The 14,490-nt window shown below is 50.0% G+C and overlaps 1 long non-coding RNA gene across 1 annotated transcript; it reads left to right on the top strand.

Moving 5' to 3' along the window:
* Positions 1-1,342: 1,342 nt before the first annotated feature.
* LOC115897419 lies at positions 1,343-12,342 on the top strand. Its single transcript, XR_004057203.1, has 3 exons — positions 1,343-1,511; positions 5,265-5,347; positions 11,557-12,342. It is a non-coding gene; the product is annotated as an uncharacterized LOC115897419 (long non-coding RNA).
* Positions 12,343-14,490: the final 2,148 nt, after the last annotated feature.

Genomic DNA, 14,490 nt, shown 5'->3' with positions numbered 1-14,490 from the left:
TTAGGCTATTTTCCTGGTGGAAAGAATATGATTGCTGATTTAAGGGAGAAGGCCCTCAAGCCTCTAGCACTGCCTTTGCTTCAGCTGTGGGAGCACAGGGAGAGCAGGTGGGATACAGGGGGAAGACCCCTTTTGAGGTTTTGTGGTGAGGTGGAGGAGGCCGATACTCACCAGAGGAACAGATCTGGGGTCTCTGGAGCTGCCATGCCCCACAGTGGGCCACCAGCTCCCAGCCTTCCCAATGGGTCTGCACCAGCTTCCAGGGCTCTCAGCCCACCAGGCACCTGCATCACAGCATCGCCTGGGTCATAAGCTGAGTTTGAGAACCATCGCCCTGCACGATCTGACCAGCCCAGGCTAGCGGCAGCTGTGTGCAATGTGCCTACTTCCTCCTCCCTAAACAGCTCCTTCCCCACCACATTTCTGTGTTTATGGCTAGAAATTCCATAGCAGCTGCATTTCTCAGTATCCGGGTGATCTGTGCAGAACGAGCCTCTAGGCCTGAGGCAGCAGCAACCTCCTTCCAGGGGTCCCTGTCAGAGCCCGCCCCCCCCCCCCCCCCAAAACCTCAGCAGGACCTTGCCGTGTGGGACGCTGGCCAGGTTGACAATGTAGGAAAACCCTGAGGAAGTTGCAGAGGCAGTGGCAGAGGCAGCCGCAGAGGCGGTGGGGAGGAGGAGGTGCCACAGAAGCCTGGTGTTTGCCCTTTATGCTATCCGGCTGCCCCCCGCCCCATCACCACCACCCAAGTGGAGGCCCTGGGTCTACTCCTCGGCACAGACTTAGGCCTCTCCCCTCTTGTGCCGGCTGTACCTCATCCCAGTCATCCACTTCCTTCTGGTTCCCAGATTAGCCCCTCCTCTGCACCTCTGTGCCAGGTGGGCCTCCCCAGCCTGCAAATTTGGATTTATCCTCAAAGCCTCAGCTCCTTCATATTTCCAGGAATCCTTCCTGCCACCCTGACAGAGAATTTTTTTTTTTTTTTTGAAATGGAGTCTGGCTCTGTTGCCCAGGCTGGAGTGCAGTGGCCCATCTCAGCTCATTGCAACCTCCGCCTCCCGGGTTCAAGCAATTCTCCTGCCTCAGCCTCCTGAGTAGCTGGGATTACAGGTGCCCACCACCACGCCCGGCTAATTTTTGCATTTTTAGTAGAGACGGGATTTCACCATGTTGGCCAGGATGGTCTCGAACTCCTGACCTCAAGCAATTCACCTGCCTCTGACTCCCCAAGTGCTGGGAATACAGGTGTGAGCCACCACGGTGGCCATGAAAAGGGCTTTGAGGTTCCTTTCTGGAAATCTAAAATCCTTGTGAATTATGTTAGGGCAGGTATGAAATTCAATAATTGGTCCTGCCCCAGCGTACTCATTTGACAGGTCGTTTACCCTCATGGTCTATATTTTTTCAGGTCAAATGCAGGTGCCACACTGAGTTATGGCCTTGACTTCCACAGCCTCATTCCACTCAGGATGAAACGTGATTGGTTCCTGCGGCGAACAGAAGTGACAGAAGTGAGTCCTCAGGCAGGGAAGGGTGTGGAAGCAAACAGCCTGGGGAGGGAAGGAGGCCTAGGCTTTCCCAGCCAGTGGCTCAGGGCACCCTGCAGACCTGCGGGTCCCCTCCAGGTTGAGCCTTCATCCCTGTGACCCCTCCTCTGAGAAAGGGCACCCCAGGCCGGAAGCCTCCCCAGTGCACAGGGCTGGTTTCTGATGAGCTGCCCCCTGAGGCTGGCCTGGCAACACCAGGTACTGACCTGCACAGGGCCTTGGTGTGATTTGGAAAAAGGTAACTCATCGTCCAGATGGACACAGCCTGACCCCCACGCCTCAGCCCACACCTGCATGCTATACACAGCAGCCCTGACCCCAGGAAAGTCCCTAAGATTTGTAGGGAAAAGGAAAGACAGACACAGTACATGCTCCACCAGGGCCCTTCTCCAGGGCCTCCCCAGCGCATCCCTTCTCTTCCTGGCTCCACCAGAACCCAACTAAGTGAACCTTGGGCCCCTCATTCCCCTTGGTGAGACCCTGAATCCTGGAGGGGGCTGGACTTGTCCTTCATCCTGGGATTCTAGGTCAAGTTCTTAGCTCCTGGCTCCTCTTCAAGGCCCAGCTGGGTCTCCTCCTCTCGCTCCACCCCTCCGTCCCCTCCCACAGAGTCCACCACACAGGAGGCAAGGCCAGCGGGCTGGGAAGTACCGGCAGTGGCTGGCAGCTTAGAGTAATCAGCTCTGCCTGCTCCCACAGAGGCGAGGCTGCCTGCCAAGGCCCTGCCTTCTACTGCTGTTGGCAGCTCCTAGGGCCACAACAGAAGCTCCCAGCCTCCCTTCACTGGGGGAGAAGCATGAGCTGAAAACAAAAGAGGGGATTAGAGCCCAGATGGAGCGGCCTGAGCTCAGGGTGGGGTCCCCAGGGGCACCCCCTCATCCTCGCCCTTCAGCTCCTTGCCCTCAACCGTCTCTGTGCGTCTCCAGCCAGCAGCTGCCTTGCTGGCCAGCGGTTTCTGTTGCAGGAGCCTCTTGTGCTCGGGGGCTGGGCACAGGGCCTCAGCTGTCCCGCACAACCTGTTTCAAGTGATTTTGCTTTTGAGGAACCTGCCCGCCCAGGACTTCAAGGGCCTCCGCTGACCCATGCGTGTCCCAAGGCCTCTGCTGCAGCCCCATTCCCCGCACGGCCCCCGGCTCCTGCCCACTTATGGCTGGTCCTGGGCTCCCGTGGCCAAGGAGAGTTGGGCAGACATTGGCAGATGTGTCTCCTTTGTCCCTGGAGTGATTCCAGGCTTGGCTCAAACTCTGAAAGGCGAACCCAGCCAGGGGTGTCTCGGAGGCCCAAGTGTCCAGCCTGTCTTTCCCCAGCCGTGACTCCACAGGCTTCCAGTGTACGCCATCTCCTCATACATCCCCCGAGGACCCTGGCCTACTGAGGGAACACTGGCTCATAGCTTGTGACTTCAGCGACTGTACGGAAGATAGCAGGAGCAGACCCGTCTCACTGTTGGGGCAGCTGTGGTCGGTCACGGGTCTATCTCGGTTCCAGCCAGGCTCTCAGCTCACACAACCAGGGTGCCACAAACTGCCCGGGCCAGATTTTCAAACCCCTGAGGTAGGAGGAGCCACCGCCTTCCTGTTTCTCCTCCGGGACTCACAACCTCCCCCTACTTCCAGCCTGAGAGTTCTGGTCCACTGGGGAATGCGACTTTTAAAAGTCTTGGCCCTGTGAGCATCTTGACCTCAGCAGCACATTGTTTTGTTTTGTTCACATCATTTCCTCCTACCCAGCACAGGGCACAGCATATAGTAGGTGCTCAATAAACATTTGTTGGGCCAGGTATGGTAGCTCATGCCTGTAATCCCATCACTGTAGGGAGCTAAGGCAGGAGGATCTCTTGAGCCCAGGAGTTCGAGACCAGCTTGGCCAACATGCTGAAACTCTGTCTCTACTAAAAATACAAAACACTAGCTGGGCATGGTGGTGGGCAACTATAATCTCAGCTACTCAGGAGGCTGAGGCAGAAGAATTGCTTGAACCCGGAAGGCGGCAGAGGTTGCAATGAGCCAAGATCATCATGCCACTGCACTCCAGCCTGGGCGACAGAGCGAGACTCTGCCTCAAAATAATAAAATAAAATAAGTAAAAAATAAATAAATAAATGTTTGTTGAATTGATTAAGTGCCAATACGTTTTTGAGCCCATGGCCCAGCCCTATCCCATCAGCCAGGAGCAGGCTTGGATCACTTGGTCCTCAGGAGATTCATTTGAAAATAGCCACTTGATTCCAGAGAGAGTCTTTTCACCACGGAGGCTGCTGTAGGCAAGGGACTTACCCTCCATTTTTCTTAAGAGGTGTGAGTTTAGCAAGGAGCAGTATGGGGCTCCCAGGTGTCGCATGTCATCCGCAGGACACTGGAAGGGGCTGCTGACCACTCAGCCCGCCTTCCTGCTGAGAAATACCCCAACTGCCCAGCACTGGTCTTGCGGTCAAGAATGAAGCTTCCCGTCGGCAGCCCCTCTCATCTCTCCCAGCCTTTCATGTGTGCACGAATGGGAAGGGCGGCCACTTCCTTTATGGTTTGTCTGACTTCTCCCTGAGGTCCAGTTCAACTTGAACTTTGGCATTCAAGGCAAGACTGGAGAGAGCAAGAAAGTGCTGATCTAGAATGTTCTGTTCTAGGGCTATCTCGGACCCTCAGAATGTATCACAGCAGGATGGTCTCGGGTGGTGAGAAGTTATCCACTGGGCATCCTGGAAATACACTAAGGGTTACAAACACCTCTCTGAAGAATGTTCTGGCCAGGGTCTGCCTGTGTGCAAGAAGGTCTCAGGGACTGGAAGGAAGGACCTAATCCTTCCCATACTGGGGTACAGAATCTCCCCAGAAACAGAACCAGAGGAAGAGGCATGCTGGGCTCTTGGTGCTGCCCTCTGTTCTGGTTCTGGGCGATGCCCAGCCTGAGACACGGGTCCTGACCTTACAACGGACTCAACTCACCACCCCTACCCCCTCGGGAGGCAGGTGGCATCATCGAAATGCAGAAAGAAAACATTTCCTATCGTGAGCTTCTTCCCTGGGGCCAGACTTTCCTGTCACTGCCAAAGGGACTGGTTAACCCCCAACCAACCCAGGCTCCCACAAGATCCTGCCAGTTTTCTCCTCGCCCCTCCATGAGATAAATCTTCCTTAGAACTCGAGTTGCGTCACATCATTCTCTTGTTCAAAACCCCAACGCCCCAGTGGGCACAGTGCTGCCTCGTACGTAAAACCTCAACTCTTCAGTCTTACGTCAAAGCCTCTCCTTAGCTGGGCGCAATGGCTCAAGCCTGTAATCCCAGCACTTTGGGAGGCTGAGGCAGGAGAATCACTTGAGCCCAGGAGTTCAAGACCAGCCTGGCCAACATGGTGAAACCTTGTCTCTACTAAAAACACAAAGATTAGCCGCGCACGGTGGCATGCACCCGTAGTCCCAGGTACTTTGGAGGCTGAAGTGGGAGGATCAGTTGAGCCTTGGGAGTTCCAGGCTGTAGTGAGCTGTGATTGTGCTACTGCACTCCAGCCTGGGTGACAGAGCCAGATGACCCTGTCTAAAAAAAAAAAAAAAAAACAGCCTTTCCTGTGTAACCCAAACCGTCTTTCCAGTCTTGTCACTAGCTCCCCTGTACATTGGCCAATTTGTCCTTCAATGTTTTGTTTGTCCATCCACTCATTCATCTATATTTATCATGAATTGAGGCTGATAGGGATGAAAATTATCTTTCCATTTGTGAAGCTGCAGGGACAAGGAACAAGGAGGCGACCCACGTAACCCTTGACAGATGCTGACATAGGCGGTGGCCTTGGACTTCAAACATTGTTAAGTATTTATTTTCGAAGATATTCATTTTATTATATGGATGAATTTATAAAATAACATAGTTAAAAACTATTTTCAAAAATAAAATTATTTAAAATAATATGTGCATTAGAACAAATAAAACGTGTTTATATTGGTTATTTCAATATTTAAAAATAAAAAAGAAAAACATTATTCTTGGTACATATTCCTGTGCTCAAATCACTTTTTTTTTTTTTTTTGTGAGATGGAGTCTTGCTCTTGTTACCCAGGCTGGAGTGCAATGGCGCGATCTCATCTTACTGCAACCTCCTCCTCCCGGGTTCAAGTGATTCTCTTGCCTCAGCCTCCCCAGTAGCTAAGATTACAGAAGCCCACCACCATACCCAGCTAATTTTTGTGTTTTCAGTAGAGACAGGGTTTTGCCATGTTGGCCAGGCTAGTCTTGAACTCCTGACCTCAGGTGATCCACCTGCCTCGGCCACCTAAAGTGCTGGGATTACAGGTGTGAACCACCATGCCCAGCCTACTTGAATTTCTTTCTTTCCTCTTTCTTTCTTTCTTTTCTTTTTCTTTCTTTCTTTCTCTTTCTTTCTTTCTTTCTTTCTTTCTTTCTTTCTTTCTTTCTTTCTTTCTTTCTTTCTTTCTTTCTTTCTTTCTTTCTTTCTTCCTTTTTCCTTCCTTCCTTCCTTCCTTCCTTCCTTCTTTCTTTCTTTCTCTTTCTTTCCTTCCTTCCTTCCTTCCTTCCTTCCTTTCTTTCTTTCGATGAAGTTTTGCTCTTGTTACCCAGACTGGAGTGCAATGGCATGATCTCGGCTCACTGCAATCTCCGCCCCCCGAGTTCAAGCGATTCTCCTGCCTCAGCCTCCCAAGCAGCTGGGATTACAGGTGCCGGCCACCATGCCCAGCTAATTTTTTGTATTTTTAGTAGAGATGGGGTTTCACCATGTTGGCCAGCCTGGTCTTGAACTCCAGACCTCAGGTGATTCACCTGCCTCGGCCTCCCAAAGTGCTGGGATTACAGGCGTGAGCCACCGCGCCTGGCCTAATCACTTTCTTAACCATATCTGACTCTAAATACCATGGCACTGATATTTTTCTGAAAAATGCATTATTTTTAAAGATAGATTTATTATTTTTAATTTTTTGTAAAATTTCCTGCAGTCCTCTTTAAAGTTGCATTTTAAAGTTAATAGATTTGACATTTTTGACACTTAAAGACTCTTCCCCATAGAACGTAATCTGAAATCAGAATTTACCCTCTGTGTAAGTGCTAAGATATCTGGTAAGAAGCTCGGAGAAAATTCTGCTAAATAGAGGATATTCTCAATTCTAATTTTTAAATTTAATTTAATTTTTATTTTTCGAGACAGAGTCTTGCTCTGTCGCTCAGGTTGGAGTGCAGTGGCTTAATTCAGCTCACTGCAACCTCCACCTCCCGGGTTCAAGCGATTCTCATGCCTCAGCCTCTGGAGTAGCTGGGATTACAGGCATGCACTAGCACACCTGGCTAATTTTTGTATTTTTGTAGAGATGTGGTTTCACCATGTTGGCCAGGCTGGTCTTGAACTCCTGTCCTTAAGTGATCTGTCTGCCTTGGCTTCCTGAAGTGCTGGTGTTACAGGAGTGAGCCACCATGCCCAGCCTCAATTCTAATTTTTTATATTGCAACTTATAAATCTTTCATGGGCTCTGAGTTTCTTGTTTTTATTGTATTTTTGTAGACACGAGGTTTCACTCTGTTGCCCAGGCTGGTCTCAAAGTCCTGGCCTCAAGCAATCCTCCCACTTCAGCCTCCGAAAGCGCTGGGGTTCCAGGCATGAGCCACCTCCCCCAGCATGCTCTGAGTTTCTAAAAGAACATTTAGCAGCTGGGAGGGGTGCAGCAGTGAAAGTGCGGGCCTTTGTCGGCTGTGTGACCTTGGACAGGGAGCTTCATCCCTCTGAGCTTTAATCCCCTCCTCTGTTAGACAGGGTCGACTCCACCCAGCCTGCTTGCATGGTGAGGGTTTAAGGACAATGGACACAGCAGATCCCACACAGTCTTGATACTTACAGATTCTCAATGCCTCAGTGTTACTGTCGTTCCCATGTGCCAGCCTGAACTTAGCATCCACTGCTGGCTTCCTCCTTCCCACTCTCGGAATGGATCCATTAGATCCTGCCTCCATAGAGGCCACAGAAAGCTTCTAGGTTTCACACAGCCAGTCACAATTCACGTGTCTGGGGTTTATCCTGTGCGGAGTGCTGTCCTAAACACTTTACATGGATTAACAAACTTCATTCTCATAACAGCCTCTAGGATCAATATGATTATTGCTGGGTTCCAGATCTTGATGCCTAAGGAAACCCAGGTAGTGAATGCTAGAGCTGGGCTGTGCACCCAGGCAGGCTGGCTCCTCGCCCACAGGCCCTACCAGAAGTCATCCCTCCTCTCTTCCAGCTTTGTGCCCTGTAGGAGCTGCTGTGTGCACTGCGTGGACGCCACCCTTGCCCTCTGGCCCCCTTTTGGTCATGGCCAGTGAGGAACCCAGCGGAGATCAAAGGGAGGGAAGGGGTGGGGAGTCTGTATTCATTCCCCTGCAGTCCTCCCTGCAGAGTCGCCCAGGCTGGGCTGGACCTAAAAGGAAGGTCACGGCCCCTCTCAGGCAGACTCTGTCCCACGGGGTGTTCCTCTTGCTCCCGTCCACCCCTCGTTGCTGCACAATCCCTACTTCTCCTACGCCCCTCACTGGCTTTGTAAATAGTGTCTTTGTAAGTGAGCCAGCCACTCCCCCATGCTGCCTGTCAGCTACAGGCTGAGCAAGGCTTAGCTTGTCCTTGGGCCTTACCTGCTTACTGCTTCTTGTATGTTTAATTTCATTTACTTATTTTTTGAAAAGATTTCAATGTGTACAAAAGGATATGCAGTGAAAAGCCTCTCTCCCTCTCTCAAACATCCAGTTCTTCCCACAGGCAACTGTCAAAATAGTTTTTGGTGGGTTTTTAAAAATTGTGGTTAAATATACATAGCATACAAGTTACCATTTTAGCCATTTTTCTTTTTCTTTTTTTCAGACAGAGTTTTGCTCTTGATGCCCCAGACTGGAGTGCTGTGGTGCAATCTCGGCTCACTGCAACCTCCGCCTCCTGGGTTCAAGCGATTCTCCTGTCTCAGCCTCCCGAGTAGCTGGGGTTACAGGTATCTGCCACCAAGCCCGGCTAATTTTTGTATTTTTAGTAGAGACGGGTTTCACCCTGTTGGTCAGGCTAGTCTCAAACTCCTGACCTTAGGTGATCCACCCTCCTCAGCCTCCCAAAGTGCTGGGATTACAGGCATGAGCCACCGCACCCAGCCCATTTTAGCCTTTTTTTTTTTTTTTAATTTATTTTTTTGAGACCGCGTCTCTCTCTGTCACCCAGGCTGGAGTGCAGTGGCGCGATCTCGGCTCACTGCAAGCTTCACCTCCTGGGTTCATGCCATTCTCCTGCCTCAGCCTCCCGAGTAGCTGGGACTACAGGCGCCCTCCACCATGCCTGGCTAATTTTTTGTATTTTCAGTAGAGATGGGGTTTCACTGTGTTAGCCAGGATGGTCTTGATCTCCTGACCTCGTGATCTGGCCACCTCACCTTCTCAAAGTGCTGGGATTACAGGTGTTAGCCACTGCGCCCAGCCCCCATTTTAGCCATTTTTAAGTGTGCAGTCCAGTGGCATTAAGTCTATTCGCATTGTATGCAACCATCGCCAACATCCATGTCCAGAACTTTCTCATCTTCCCCAATTGAGTCTACCTGTTAAATAAACACTGTCTGAAATGGGTTTTTGTGAATCCTTCCAGAGGCATTTTATGCACATTCAAGTAAACACGTAAATATTCTTCCTTTTTAAAAGCAGGCAAATTATTATTTAAAAAAGTATTGTGGGGTGGGGGCCGGGCCTGGTGCCTGCTGCCTGTAATCCCAGCACTTTGGGAGGCTGATGCAGGAGGATCACTTGAACCCAGGAGTTCAAGACCTGCCTGGGCAACATAAGGAGACCTCGTCTCTATAAAAAATTTAAAAATTAGCCGGGTGTAGTTCCAGCTACTTGGGAGGCTGAGGTGGGAGGATCGCTTGAACCCGGGAGGTCAAGGCTGCAGTGAGCCATGAACACGCCACTGCACTGCAGCTTGAGTGACAAAGGGAGATCTTGTCTCAAAAAAACAAACAAACAAAAAAAATTGAAACAACCCTACCAACAAGAAAATTATTTTATTTAACTTGGATATCGTTTCACATCAATACATAATGCAAATTGTCATCTTTCTGTTCAGCCTCCTCATCGTGTGGATACTCGTATGTATTTAGCCTTTCCCACACTGATGGAAAGTGAGGGCGTTTGCAACGTTTTGCTATGCTGATAGCCCCACAGTCAATGTGGTTTACTTCTAACCTCCTGCTTCCTCTCCCGGCTCATGCTCATGGCCCGCGTCTTCTTGCGTTTCCTCCGCTCAGCCTCCCTGCAAGGTAGACCCCCAGCCATGACTTCAGGGCCTTGGGCCCTCAGGCTTTCTTGACCCTCTGCCGCCAGACTTGCTGTCCCCTTTCAGGAGACTCCCTGTCCCTTCATTTCTCACTCTGCAGGTGGCCCAGCACATGTCTCCCTGGGGCCCTGCCTCCTGGGCTGTTGGCCTGTGTTCCAGATGTGACAAGCCAGAGCAACACAGACAAGTGAAGAGGGCACCAATTGCCCGTGTATCCTTGGGTCCGGTCAGAGACTCCTGGGAGTGCCCACAGGGCATCTGTAGAGGTGGGGCTGGTCTCTTGTCCACAGAGATGAGGAGTCCAGCACTAGGTTTCCAAACTTTATTCCTTCACAACTGAATTTGCTGCCACATACCCTGGGAGTCCAGGCTGCTGATCGCCGATTTATCTTTCCTTCCACACCCTGTTCTGTTTTCCTCTCCAACACTGCAGCCATCATCCTCACCTTCTAATTAAAAAAAGAATTACATTCCTTCTGGTAAGAGACAGAAAAAAAAAAGAATTACATTAAAAAGAGAGAGAGAATGGGCTAGGCTTGGTGGCTTATGCCTGTAATCCTAGCACTTTGGGAGGCTGAGGCAGGCAGATCATGAGGTCAGGAGTTCAAGACCAGCCTGGCCAACATGGTGGAACCCCGTCTCTACTATAAAACAAACAAACAAACAAACAAACAACAACAAAAAAAAACTAATTAGCCGGGCCTGGTGGCGGGTGCCTGTAATCCCATCCACTCAGGAGGCTGAGGTGGGAGAATTGCTTCAACCCGGGAGACGGAGGTTGCAGTGAGCCAAGATTGAGCCACTGCACTCCAGCCTGGGCAACACAGCAAGACTCCATCTCGGAAAAAAATAAAAAATAAAAATAAATAAATAAAGGGAGAAAATTGTAGAGAAAACCCCCGTCCCCCCAAGAAATATTAGACTTGAGATTTATGCTAGATGAGGCAGGATCAATGACAATGAATAATGCTTTTCATGTAATAGTAACAATAATTGATAGCACATATGCTTTATTTTTTATTTTTATTTTTTTTGAGATGGAGTTTTGCTCAGGCTGGAGTGCAATGGTGTGATCTCAGCTCACTGCAACCTCCAACTCTTGGGTTCAAGTGATTCTCCTACCTCAGCCTCCTGAGTAGCTGGGATTACAGGCATGTGCCACCACGCCCGGCTAATTTTGTAATTTTAGTAGAGACGGGATTTCTCCATGTTGTTCAGGCTGGTCTCGAACTCCCAACCTCAGATGATCCACCTACCTCGGCCTCCCAAAGTGCTGGGATTACAGGCGTGAGCCATCGCGCCTGGCCACGCATACACTTTTTTTTTTAAAGAGAGAGAAAAATCTTGCTCTGTCACCCAGGCTGGAGTTCAGTGGTGCAATCATAGCTCACTGCAGACTCAAACTCTGAGACTCAAGCAATCCTCCTGCCTCAGTCTCTCGAGTAGCTAGGACTACAAGCATGTGCCACCACACCCAGATAATTTTATTATTATTATTATTTTTTATAGGCATGGGGGTCTCACTTTGTTGTCCAGACTGATCTCAAACTCTTGGGCTCAAGCAATCCTCCTGCCTCAGCCTCCCAAACTGTTGGGATTACAGGCTCGTGCCTCTGTGGCGAGGCCTCTGTGCCTCTGTGGCCAGCACATATGTTTTATAAATATGATCACGATGCCCATGGAGCTTGCCACCCTGTGAAGTTGATACTGTTTTTTTTTTTTTTCAGTATTTTACTGATGAAGAAAGAGGCTCAGAGAAGCCAAGAGACCAGTCAGTCAGTGCCAGAAATGGGACTGGATCTGCCTCCTGATCCCAAAGCTTCACGAATTCATATACTTCAGAGATGTGTTTGGCCAGAGTCCCCTAAGACAGGCCTGCTGGTGGAGCTCCAAGATACCACTGAGAAGAGAAGATTGACTGAATAGTTAGAGGAAGAACTAAGAACTGAAAAGTTCTTAGAGGAATCAGAACTGAAGGCAGCAAGGTCCTGGGAGTAATCAGCACAGAGGCAAGGATGGCGCCCACACAACTAGGTCAGGCTGCAGAGTGAGCTCACGGGGGATGCTGGAGGAGACAGTTAGAAGTGATTGGAGATAAGGAGACAAACTGTACGGAGAGCTGGCCCTGCTCAGGAAGAGAAAAGGGCACCTGCACTGCAATCGCCACTTTCAGGAAATGTGGGACCTCATGGAAAGAACCTAGTCCCTTAGAACTAAAAGGCTTGGAGATGGAGCTTTGATTCTATGGGAGGCAGCGCAAAGGAGGAACCAGGGAGTGTGGTTCCTTCCTCATGGGACAAACACACTGTGAGGAAGGAATTCGGTTGTGTCTGTAACCTAATGCCGAGTGCCTCCCCTACAGCTTCCTTCCTGTGCACACAGGAGTCTGAGGCCACTGGTGCCGGTGGGGCCATTTTACACTCTCCAGCCTTCTGGCCCAAAGAAACCCAGCAAAACAGGAGTGGAGGCTAGGGAGCAATGCACTGGGCTGGGGAGGCCTCATCCACAGAGAACAGCGCTTTCTGGAGAAAACTCTTTCCCCTCACTGGTTCCTTGAGAGTGAACTCACGAAACTCTCTGGGAGGAAGCAGAAGCCTCAGAGGCCTTTTAAGGGACACTTTGAGGCCCCTGCCTTCCAGGCCTTTGTGGAGAGCACCAAGGACAAGCACAGCCTGCATGTTAAACCCGCGGGCACCTGCATGCTACGCACCTGACCGAGGCCCCAGATGTGCAGGCTCACCGTCCGATGCCAAGCAGGAGAACAGGGCTGGCCAGCACCCCGTCAAGACCTTCCAGGGAAGCAGCACAGCAAGTGCACAGCCCACCGAGGCCCCAGGACCGCCGCCCCAGGCCCTCACGCCTGGCTGGGCTCTCCTCCCTTACATCCTTCCAGCTTCGGCCTCTCCCCTCCCCAGGAATCACATATACAGACACACACACTCACACATACACAAACACACTGACACATACACGCACACTTATACACTCACACACATACACTCACACACACATACGCTCACACGCACATATGCACACACACACACTCACACACATACACTCACATACATACGCTCTCACAGATATGCTCACACATACACGCACTCGCACACATACACTCACACACATGTACTCACACGCACACACTCTCAGACCTCTCAGACACACACATGCACATACACTAGTCACACACTCTCAGGCTCGCACATATGTGCACTCACACATACACTCACACATGTACTTATGCACATACACTCTGAGACACATACATACACACACATATGCACACACACTGACAACACAGGCACACACACACAGACACACACACGCACACGTACATGTGCTTGCTCTTCTGGCCATTCCCTGCCTTAGGGAAGAGTTGAGAGTAGACAGAAGAGAAAAGGATAGAAAGTCTTCTGGAACTCTGGGTGTCTGAATCCTGACTCCTTTGACGGGTGTAAAAGACGCAGAAACAGATTCCGGAAGCTGCTTGATGAGAAATAGTGAGGTTTCCCAGTCTCTGCAACTAGAGAGAGGCCCTGGGCTTGGGAGGAGGGCAGAGCCGGGGTGTCATGAGAATGGGGCCCTGACTGAGTTTCCTGGGAAAAGCCGGGTGAGTGGCAAAAGTCTAGGTGAGAAATGGCTGTGTAGTGTGTCTAGGCAGACGGAGCTCTGCATCACTGCAGGCTGCAGAAAGAGTCCTGTGTCTTCGGAAGTGAATGCACATGGACCAAGTCTGTGGTCCCAGCAACTCCAGAGGCTGAGGCAGGAAGATCACTTGAGCCCAGGAGTTTGAGAACAGCCTGGCCAGCGTAGGGAGACCCTGTCTCTAAAAAAATAAAAATACAAATAACTTCTTAACACATGATACACATTTCTCAACCATAATTTAGAAATGCAAATTAAAACCACAGTGAGATACCGTTTTTCACTGATCATAAGGGCAAAGGTTTACCATTTAATCAAGTGTGATGCTGGTGAGAGGGCAGAGAAGCAGCTTCTTTTGATGGCTGTTGACGGGAGGATGAGCTGGCACAGGCTCTTTGGACAGCCATTTGGCAATATCTTTCCAAATTAAAATACACATTTCCTTTGACCCTGCCATTCCAGTTCTACCCTGCAGGTACATCCCACATGTCCACAAGGATGTTTGTTCAAGTCGCATTGTTTGTAATGGCAAAAAAAGAGAAACAACTCAAATATCCATTAATAGGGGACTGGATAATAAATAAGTATAGTCATTCCCCTATTCTTGGGGGAGTGGTTCCTGGAAACCCCTGGCCCCTAGCCCTGTAGACACCAACATCCACGATGCTCACGTCTCTGATATAAAATGGTGTAATATTTACATATAACCCATGCACAACCTCCCCCACACTTTAAATCACCTCTAGATTACTTATAATACATAATAAGGTATGAATGCTATGTAGATACTTGTTATATTATATTATTGTTTTAATTTATATTATTTGTTGTTGTATTGTTATTTGTGTGTGTGTGTGTGTGTGTGTGTGTGGTGTGTCTGTGTGTGTGTTTACAGACAGGGTCTTGCTGTGTTGCCTAGGCTGGTCTCAAAAGAGTTTGGGTTTGGTTTTGTTTTGTTTGAGACGGAGTCTCACTCTGTCACCCAGGCTGGGTGCAGTGGTATGATCTCAGCTCAC

Source organism: Rhinopithecus roxellana, chromosome 5 (genome assembly GCF_007565055.1).
Source record: "Rhinopithecus roxellana isolate Shanxi Qingling chromosome 5, ASM756505v1, whole genome shotgun sequence".
Classification (NCBI taxonomy): domain Eukaryota; kingdom Metazoa; phylum Chordata; class Mammalia; order Primates; family Cercopithecidae; genus Rhinopithecus; species Rhinopithecus roxellana.
Note: the sequence above shows the minus strand (reverse complement) of the source record. Positions and strands in the feature narration are given on the sequence as shown.